At 42.6% G+C, this 7,646-nt stretch overlaps 24 non-coding genes across 24 annotated transcripts; all 24 read right to left on the bottom strand.

Moving 5' to 3' along the window:
- Positions 1-397: 397 nt before the first annotated feature.
- On the bottom strand, positions 398-479 carry Trnal-uag. The gene has a single exon. It is a non-coding gene; the product is annotated as a tRNA-Leu (tRNA).
- Positions 480-695: 216 nt separating this feature from the next.
- Positions 696-777, bottom strand: Trnal-uag. Its single transcript has one exon. It is a non-coding gene; the product is annotated as a tRNA-Leu (tRNA).
- A 216-nt stretch (positions 778-993) lies between these two features.
- On the bottom strand, positions 994-1,075 carry Trnal-aag. The gene has a single exon. It is a non-coding gene; the product is annotated as a tRNA-Leu (tRNA).
- Positions 1,076-1,141: 66 nt separating this feature from the next.
- On the bottom strand, positions 1,142-1,223 carry Trnal-aag. Its single transcript has one exon. It is a non-coding gene; the product is annotated as a tRNA-Leu (tRNA).
- Positions 1,224-2,183: 960 nt separating this feature from the next.
- On the bottom strand, positions 2,184-2,265 carry Trnal-aag. Its single transcript has one exon. It is a non-coding gene; the product is annotated as a tRNA-Leu (tRNA).
- Positions 2,266-2,332: 67 nt separating this feature from the next.
- Trnal-aag lies at positions 2,333-2,414 on the bottom strand. Its single transcript has one exon. It is a non-coding gene; the product is annotated as a tRNA-Leu (tRNA).
- Positions 2,415-2,481: 67 nt separating this feature from the next.
- Trnal-aag lies at positions 2,482-2,563 on the bottom strand. The gene has a single exon. It is a non-coding gene; the product is annotated as a tRNA-Leu (tRNA).
- Positions 2,564-2,630: 67 nt separating this feature from the next.
- Positions 2,631-2,712, bottom strand: Trnal-aag. Its single transcript has one exon. It is a non-coding gene; the product is annotated as a tRNA-Leu (tRNA).
- A 66-nt stretch (positions 2,713-2,778) lies between these two features.
- Trnal-aag lies at positions 2,779-2,860 on the bottom strand. The gene has a single exon. It is a non-coding gene; the product is annotated as a tRNA-Leu (tRNA).
- Positions 2,861-3,225: 365 nt separating this feature from the next.
- Positions 3,226-3,307, bottom strand: Trnal-aag. The gene has a single exon. It is a non-coding gene; the product is annotated as a tRNA-Leu (tRNA).
- A 669-nt stretch (positions 3,308-3,976) lies between these two features.
- On the bottom strand, positions 3,977-4,058 carry Trnal-uag. Its single transcript has one exon. It is a non-coding gene; the product is annotated as a tRNA-Leu (tRNA).
- A 217-nt stretch (positions 4,059-4,275) lies between these two features.
- Positions 4,276-4,357, bottom strand: Trnal-uag. Its single transcript has one exon. It is a non-coding gene; the product is annotated as a tRNA-Leu (tRNA).
- A 366-nt stretch (positions 4,358-4,723) lies between these two features.
- Positions 4,724-4,805, bottom strand: Trnal-aag. The gene has a single exon. It is a non-coding gene; the product is annotated as a tRNA-Leu (tRNA).
- Positions 4,806-4,872: 67 nt separating this feature from the next.
- Positions 4,873-4,954, bottom strand: Trnal-uag. Its single transcript has one exon. It is a non-coding gene; the product is annotated as a tRNA-Leu (tRNA).
- Positions 4,955-5,019: 65 nt separating this feature from the next.
- On the bottom strand, positions 5,020-5,101 carry Trnal-uag. Its single transcript has one exon. It is a non-coding gene; the product is annotated as a tRNA-Leu (tRNA).
- Positions 5,102-5,433: 332 nt separating this feature from the next.
- Positions 5,434-5,515, bottom strand: Trnal-aag. The gene has a single exon. It is a non-coding gene; the product is annotated as a tRNA-Leu (tRNA).
- A 215-nt stretch (positions 5,516-5,730) lies between these two features.
- Positions 5,731-5,812, bottom strand: Trnal-uag. The gene has a single exon. It is a non-coding gene; the product is annotated as a tRNA-Leu (tRNA).
- Positions 5,813-5,879: 67 nt separating this feature from the next.
- On the bottom strand, positions 5,880-5,961 carry Trnal-aag. Its single transcript has one exon. It is a non-coding gene; the product is annotated as a tRNA-Leu (tRNA).
- Positions 5,962-6,179: 218 nt separating this feature from the next.
- Positions 6,180-6,261, bottom strand: Trnal-uag. The gene has a single exon. It is a non-coding gene; the product is annotated as a tRNA-Leu (tRNA).
- Positions 6,262-6,328: 67 nt separating this feature from the next.
- On the bottom strand, positions 6,329-6,410 carry Trnal-aag. The gene has a single exon. It is a non-coding gene; the product is annotated as a tRNA-Leu (tRNA).
- Positions 6,411-6,478: 68 nt separating this feature from the next.
- Trnal-uag lies at positions 6,479-6,560 on the bottom strand. Its single transcript has one exon. It is a non-coding gene; the product is annotated as a tRNA-Leu (tRNA).
- Positions 6,561-6,775: 215 nt separating this feature from the next.
- On the bottom strand, positions 6,776-6,857 carry Trnal-uag. Its single transcript has one exon. It is a non-coding gene; the product is annotated as a tRNA-Leu (tRNA).
- Positions 6,858-6,924: 67 nt separating this feature from the next.
- Positions 6,925-7,006, bottom strand: Trnal-aag. The gene has a single exon. It is a non-coding gene; the product is annotated as a tRNA-Leu (tRNA).
- A 366-nt stretch (positions 7,007-7,372) lies between these two features.
- Trnal-aag lies at positions 7,373-7,454 on the bottom strand. The gene has a single exon. It is a non-coding gene; the product is annotated as a tRNA-Leu (tRNA).
- Positions 7,455-7,646: the final 192 nt, after the last annotated feature.

Raw genomic sequence — 7,646 nt, forward strand, 5'->3', positions numbered from 1 at the left:
GTTTTTGCGTTGAGAACATAATAAGTACACCTTTCAATTTAAATAAACAAAACCACACTGGTTGGCATGGATGGAACACTGATAAAACAGTACTGATAAAAAAAAAATGCTTTCGAACCCAAGCCATCGATAATGACTGGTGCCTTAAACCAGCGCCTTAGACCACATTTGGCCACGCTTCCTTGACGATATACTTTTAAGAGGCTGAATTAAAAATGAAAGCAAGTATGTTTTAAACAAAAAGCAAGTTGGCAGCGGTGGGATTCGAACCCACGCCATCGAAATGACTGGTGCCTTAAACCAGCGCCTTAGATCACTTGGCTACGCTACCTTAATGAAAGACTTTGAAGATGCTAAATTAAAACTGAAAAAAGTATGTTTTAAACGAAAAACAAGTTGGCAGCAGTGGGATTCGAACCCACGCCATCGAAATGACTGGTGCCTAAAACCAGCGCCTTAGACCGCTCGGCCACGCTACCTTAATGTAAGACTTTTAAGATGCTAAATTAAAAATGAAAACAAGTATGTTTTAAACAAAGAACAAGTTGGCAGCGGTGGGATTTGAACCCACGCCATCGAATTGACTGGTGCCTAAAACCAGCGCCTTAGACCGCTCGGTCACACTACCTTAATGAAAGACTTTGAAGAGGCTAAATACAAAAACGAAAACATCTGTGTTTTAACGAAAAACAAGTTGGCAGCAGTGGGATTCGAACCCACGCCATCGAAATGACTGATGCCTAAAACCAGCGCCTTAGACCGCTCGGCCATGCTACCTTGATGAAAGACTTTTAAGATGTTCAATTAAAATTTAAAAAAGTATGTTTTAAACGAAAAACAAGTTGGCAGCGATGGGATTCGAACCCACGCCATCGAAATGACTGGTGCCTTAAACCAGCACCTTAGACTGCTCGGACACGCTACCTTGATGATATACTTTTAAGAGGCTAAATAAACAAATTAAAACATCTGTGTTTTAAACGAAAAACAAGTTGGCAGCGGTGGGATTCGAACCCACGCCATCGAAATGACTGGTGCCTTAAACCAGCGCCTTAGACCGCTCGGCCACGCTACCTTAATGAAAAACTTTTAAGATGCTCAATAAAAATGAAAAAAAGTTTGTTTTAAACGAAAAACAAGTTGGCAGCGGTGGGATTCGAACCCACGCCATCGAAATGACTGGTGCCTTAAACCAGCACCTTAGACCGCTCGGCCACGCTACCTTAATGAAAGACTTTTAAGATGCTCAATTAAAATTGAAAAAAGTATGTTTTAAACAAAAAACAAGTTGGCAGCGATGGGATTCGAACCCACGCCATCGAAATGACTGGTGCCTTAAACCAGCGCCTTATACCGCTCAGCCACACTACCTTAATGAAAGACTTTTAATAGGCTAAATACACAAATGAAAACATCTGTGTTTTAAACGAAAAACAAGTAGGCAGCGGTGGGTTTCGAAGCCACGCCGTCGAAATGACTGGTGCCTTAAACCAGCACCTAAGACCGCTCGGCCACGCTACCTTAAAGAAAGACTTTAAAGATGCTCAATTAAAATTGAAAAAAGTATGTTTTAAACGAAAAACAAGTTGGCAGCGGTGGGATTCGAACCCCACTATCAAAATGACTGGTGCCTAAAACCAGCGCCTTGGACCACTCGGCCACGCTACCTTGATGATATACTTTTAGGAGGCCAAATACACAAATTAAAACATCTGTGTTTTAAACGAAAAACAAGTTGGCAGCGGTGGGATTCGAACCCACGCCATCGAAATGACTGGTGCCTTAAACCAGCGCCTTATACCGCTCAGCCACACTACCTTAATGAAAGACTTTTAATAGGCTAAATACACAAATGAAAACATCTGTGTTTTAAACGAAAAACAAGTAGGCAGCGGTGGGTTTCGAAGCCACGCCGTCGAAATGACTGGTGCCTTAAACCAGCACCTTAGACCGCTCGGCCACGCTACCTTAAAGAAAGACTTTAAAGATGCTCAATTAAAATTGAAAAAAGTATGTTTTAAACGAAAAACAAGTTGGCAGCGGTGGGATTCGAACCCCACTATCAAAATGACTGGTGCCTAAAACCAGCGCCTTGGACCACTCGGCCACGCTACCTTGATGATATACTTTTAGGAGGCCAAATACACAAATTAAAACATCTGTGTTTTAAACGAAAAACAAGTTGGCAGCGGTGGGATTCGAACCCACGCCATCGAAATGACTGGTGCCTTAAACCAGGGCCTTAGACCGCTCGGCCACGCTACCTTAATGAAAGACTTTTAAGATCCTGAATAAAAATGAAAAAAAAGTTTGATTTAAACGAAAAACAAGTTGGCAGCGGCGGGATTCGAACCCACGCCATCGAAATGACTGGTGCCTTAAACCAGCGCCTTAGACCGCTCGGCCACGCTACCTTAATGAAAAACTTTTAAGATGCTCAATAAAAATGAAAAAAAAGTTTGTTTTAAACGAAAAACAAGTTGGCAGCGGTGGGATTCGAACCCACGCCATCGAAATGACTGGTGCCTTAAACCAGCGCCTTAGACCGCTCGGCCACGCTACCTTAATGAAAAACTTTTAAGATGCTCAATAAAAATGAAAAAAAAGTTTGTTTTAAACGAAAAACAAGTTGGCAGCGGTGGGATTCGAACCCACGCCATCGAAATGACTGGTGCCTTAAACCAGCGCCTTAGACCGCTCGGCCACGCTACCTTAATGAAAGACTTTTAAGATGCTCAATTAAAATTGAAAAAAGTATGTTTTAAACAAAAAACAAGTTGGCAGCGATGGGATTCGAACCCACGCCATCAAAATGACTGGTGTCTTAAACCAGCGCCTTAGACCGCTCAGCCACGCTACCTTAATGAAAGACTTTTAATAGGCTAAATACACAAATTAAAACATCTGTGTTTTAAACGAAAAACAAGTAGGCAGCGGTGGGTTTCGAAGCCACGCCGTCGAAATGACTGGTGCCTTAAACCAGCACCTTAGACCGCTCGGCCACGCTACCTTAAAGAAAGACTTTAAAGATGCTCAATTAAAATTGAAAAAAGTATGTTTTAAACGAAAAACAAGTTGGCAGCGGTGGGATTCGAACCCCACTATCAAAATGACTGGTGCCTAAAACCAGCGCCTTGGACCACTCGGCCAAGCTACCTTGATGATATACTTTTAGGAGGCCAAATACACAAATTAAAACATCTGTGTTTTAAACGAAAAACAAGTTGGCAGCGGTGGGATTCGAACCCACGCCATCGAAATGACTGGTGCCTTAAACCAGCGCCTTAGACCGCTCGGCCACGCTACCTTAATGAAAGACTTTTAAGATCCTGAATAAAAATGAAAAAAAAGTTTGATTTAAACGAAAAACAAGTTGGCAGCGGCAGGATTCGAACCCACGCCATCGAAATGACTGGTGCCTAAAACCAGCGCCTTAGACCCCTCGGCCACGCTACCTTGATGATATACTTTTAAGAGGCTAAATACACAAAATAAAACATCTGTGTTTTAAACGAAAAACAAGTTGGCAGCGGTGGGATTCGAACCCACGCCATCGAAATGACTGGTGCCTTAAACCAGCGCCTTAGACCGCTCGGTCACGCTATCTTAATGAAAGACTTTGAACAGGCTAAATACAAAAACGAAAACATCTGTGTTTTAAACGAAAAACAAGTTGGCAGCCATGGGATTCGAACCCACGCCATCGAAATGACTGGTGCCTAAAACCAGCGCCTTAGACCACATTTGGCCATGCTACCTTGATGATATACTTTTAAGAGGCTAAATACAAAAACGGAAACATCTGTGTTTTAAACGAAAAACAAGTTGGCAGCGGTGGGATTCAAACCCATGCCATCAAAATGACTGGTGCCTAAAACCAGCGCCTTAGACCACTCGGCCATGCTACCTTGATGATATACTTTTAAGAGGCTAAATACACAAATCAAAACTTAAGTGTTTTAAACGAAAAACAAGTTGGCAGCGGTGGGATTCGAACCCACGCCATCGAAATGACTGGTGCCTAAAACCAGCGCCTTAGACCGCTCGGCCATACTACCTTGATGATATAGTTTTAAGAGGCTAAATACACAAATTAAAACATCTGTGTTTTAAACGAAAAACAAGTTGGCAGCGTTGGGATTCGAACCCACGCCATCGAACTGATTGGTGCCTTAAACCAGCGCCTTAGACCACTCGGCCACACTCCCTTAATGAAATACTTTTAAGATGCTAAATACAAAAACGAAAAGATCTGTGTTTTAAACAAACACAGGTTGGCAGCGGTGGGATTCGAACCCACGCCATCAAAATGACTGGTGCCTAAAACCAGCGCCTTAGACCCCTCGGCCACGCTACCTTAATGTAAGTCTTTAAAGATGCTAAATTAAAAATGAAAACAAGTATGTTTTAAACGAAAAACAAGTTGGCAGCGGTGGGATTCGAACCCACGCCATCGAAATGACTGGTGCCTTAAACCAGCGCCTTAGACCGCTCGGTCACGCTATCTTAATGAAAGACTTTGAAGAGGCTAAATACAAAAACGAAAACATCTGTGTTTTAAACGAAAAAAAAGTTGGCAGCCATGGGATTCGAACCCACGCCATCGAAATGACTGGTGCCTAAAACCAGCGCCTTAGACCCCTCGGCCATGCTACCTTGATGATATACTTTTAAGAGGCTAAATTAAAATCGAAAAAAAGTATGTTTTAAAGGAAAAACAAGTTGGCAGCGGTGGGATTCGAACCCACGCCATCGAAATGACTGGTGCCTTAAACCAGCGCCTTTGACCACTCGGCCACGCTACCTCAATGAAAGACATTTAAGATGCTTAATACAAAAACGAAAACATCTGTGTTTTAAACAAAAACAAGTTGGCAGCGGTGGGATTCGAACCCACGCCATCGAAATGACTGGTGCCTAAAACCAGCGCCTTAGACCGCCCGGCCACGCTACCTTAATGAAACACTTTTAAGATGCTCAATTAAAATTGAAAAAAGTATGTTTTAAACAAAAACAAGTTAGCAGCGGTGGGATTCGAACCCACGCCATCGAAATGACTGGTGCCTAAAACCAGCGCCTTAGACCTCTCGGCCACGCTACCTTAATGAAAGACTTTTAAGATGCTAAATTAAAATCGAAAAAAAGTATGTTTTAAACGAAAAACAAGTTGACTGGTGCCGGCCTAAAACCAGCACCTTAGACCCCTCGGCCACGCTACCTTAATGTAAGTCTTTAAAGATGCTCAATTAAAAATGAAAACAGGTATGTTTTAAACGAAAAACAAGTTGGCAGCAGTGGGATTTGAACCCATGCCATCGAAATGACTGGTGCCTTAAACCAGCACCTTGGACCGCTCGGCCACGCTACCTTTATGAAAGACTTTTAAGAGGCTAAATTAAATTGAAACAAGTATGTTTTAAACGAAAATCAAGTTGGCAGCGATGGGATTCGAACCCACGCCATCGAAATGACTGGTGCCTTAAACCAGCGCCTTAGACCGCTCGGCCACGCTACCTTAATGAAAGACTTTTAAGAGGCTAAATACACAAATGAAAAATCTGTGTTTTAAACGAAAAACAAGTCGGCAGCGTTGGGTTTCGAAGCCACGCCGTCGAAATGACTGGTGCCTTAAACCAGCACCTTAGACCGCTCGGCCACGCTACCTTAAAGAAAGACTTTTAAGATGCTCAATTAAAATTGAAAAAAGTATGTTTTAAACGAAAAACAAGTTGCCAGCGGTGGGATTCGAACCCACGCCATCGAAATGACTGGTGCCTAAAACCAGCGCCTTAGACCACTCGGCCACGCTACCTTAATGTAAGTCTTTAAAGATGCTAAATTAAAAATGAAAACAAGTATGTTTTAAACAAAAAACAAGTTGGCAGCGGTGGGATTCGAACCCACGCCATCCAAATGACTGGTGCCTTAAACCAGCGCCTTAGACCGCTCGGCCACGCTACCTTAATCAAAGACTTTGAAGAGGCTAAATACAAAAACGAAAACATCTGTGTTTTAAATGAAAAACAAGTTGGCAGCAGTGAGATTCGAACCCACGCCATCGAAATGACTGGTGCCTAAAACCAGGGCCTTAGACCGCTCGGCCATGCTACCTTGATGATATACTTTTAAGAGGCTAAATACACAAATTAAAACTTCTGTGTTTTAAATGAAAAACAAGTTGGCAGCGGTGGGATTCGAACCCACGTCATGGAAATGACTGGTGCCTAAAACCAGTGCCTTAGACCGCTCGGCCACGCTACCTTAATGTAAGTCTTTAAAGATGCTCAATTAAAAATGAAAACAAGTATGTTTTAAACGAAAAACAAGTTGGCAGCAGTGGGATTCGAACCCACGCCATCGAAATGACTGGTGCCTTAAACCAGCGCCTTAGACCGCTCGGCCACGCTACCTTAATGAAAGACTTTGAAGAGGCTAAGTACAAAAACGAACACATCTGTGTTTTAAATGAAAAACAAGTTGGCAGCAGTGGGATTCGAACCCACGCCATCGAAATGACTGGTGCCTAAAACCAGGGCCTTAGACCACTCGGCCATACTACCTTGATGATATAGTTTTAAGAGGCTAAATACATAATTAAAATATCTGTGTTTTAAACGAAAAACAAGTCGGCAGCGTTGGGTTTCGAAGCCACGCCGTCGAAATGACTGGTGCCTTAAACCAGCACCTTAGACCGCTCGGCCACGCTACCTTAAAGAAAGACTTTTAAGATGCTCAATTAAAATTGAAAAAAGTATGTTTTAAACGAAAAACAAGTTGTCAGCGGTGGGATTCGAACCCACGCCATCGAAATGACTGGTGCCTAAAACCAGCGCCTTAGACCACTCGGCCACGCTACCTTAATGTAAGTATTTAAAGATGCTAAATTAAAAATGAAAACAAGTATGTTTTAAACAAAAAACAAGTTGGCAGCGGTGGGATTCGAACCCACGCCATCCAAATGACTGGTGCCTTAAACCAGCGCCTTAGACCGCTCGGCCACGCTACCTTAACAAAGACTTTGAAGAGGCTAAATACAAAAACGAAAACATCTTTGTTTTAAATGAAAAACAAGTTGGCAGCAGTGAGATTCGAACCCACGCCATCGAAATGACTGGTGCCTAAAACCAGGGCCTTAGACCGCTCGGCCATGCTACCTTGATGATATACTTTTAAGAGGCTAAATACACAAATTAAAACTTCTGTGTTTTAAATGAAAAACAAGTTGGCAGCGGTGGGATTCGAACCCACGCCATCGAAATGACTGGTGCCTAAAACCAGGGCCTTACACCACTCGGCCATACTACCTTGATGATATAGTTTTAAGAGGCTAAATACATAATTAAAATATCTGTGTTTTAAACGAAAAACAAGTTGGCAGCGGTGGGATTCGAACCCACGCCATCAAAATGATTGGTGCCTTAAACCAGCGCCTTAGACCACTCGGCCACACTCCCATAATGAAATACTTTTAAGATGCTAAATTAAAATCGAAAAAAAGTATGTTTTAAACGAAAAACAAGTTGGCAGCGGTGGGATTCTAACCCACGCCATCGAAATGACTGGTGCCTTAAACCAGCGCCTTAGACCGCTCGGCCACGCTACCTTAATGAAAGATTTTTAAGATGCTAAATTAAAATCGAAAAAAA

This window comes from Asterias rubens, chromosome 17 (assembly GCF_902459465.1).
Source record: "Asterias rubens chromosome 17, eAstRub1.3, whole genome shotgun sequence".
Classification (NCBI taxonomy): domain Eukaryota; kingdom Metazoa; phylum Echinodermata; class Asteroidea; order Forcipulatida; family Asteriidae; genus Asterias; species Asterias rubens.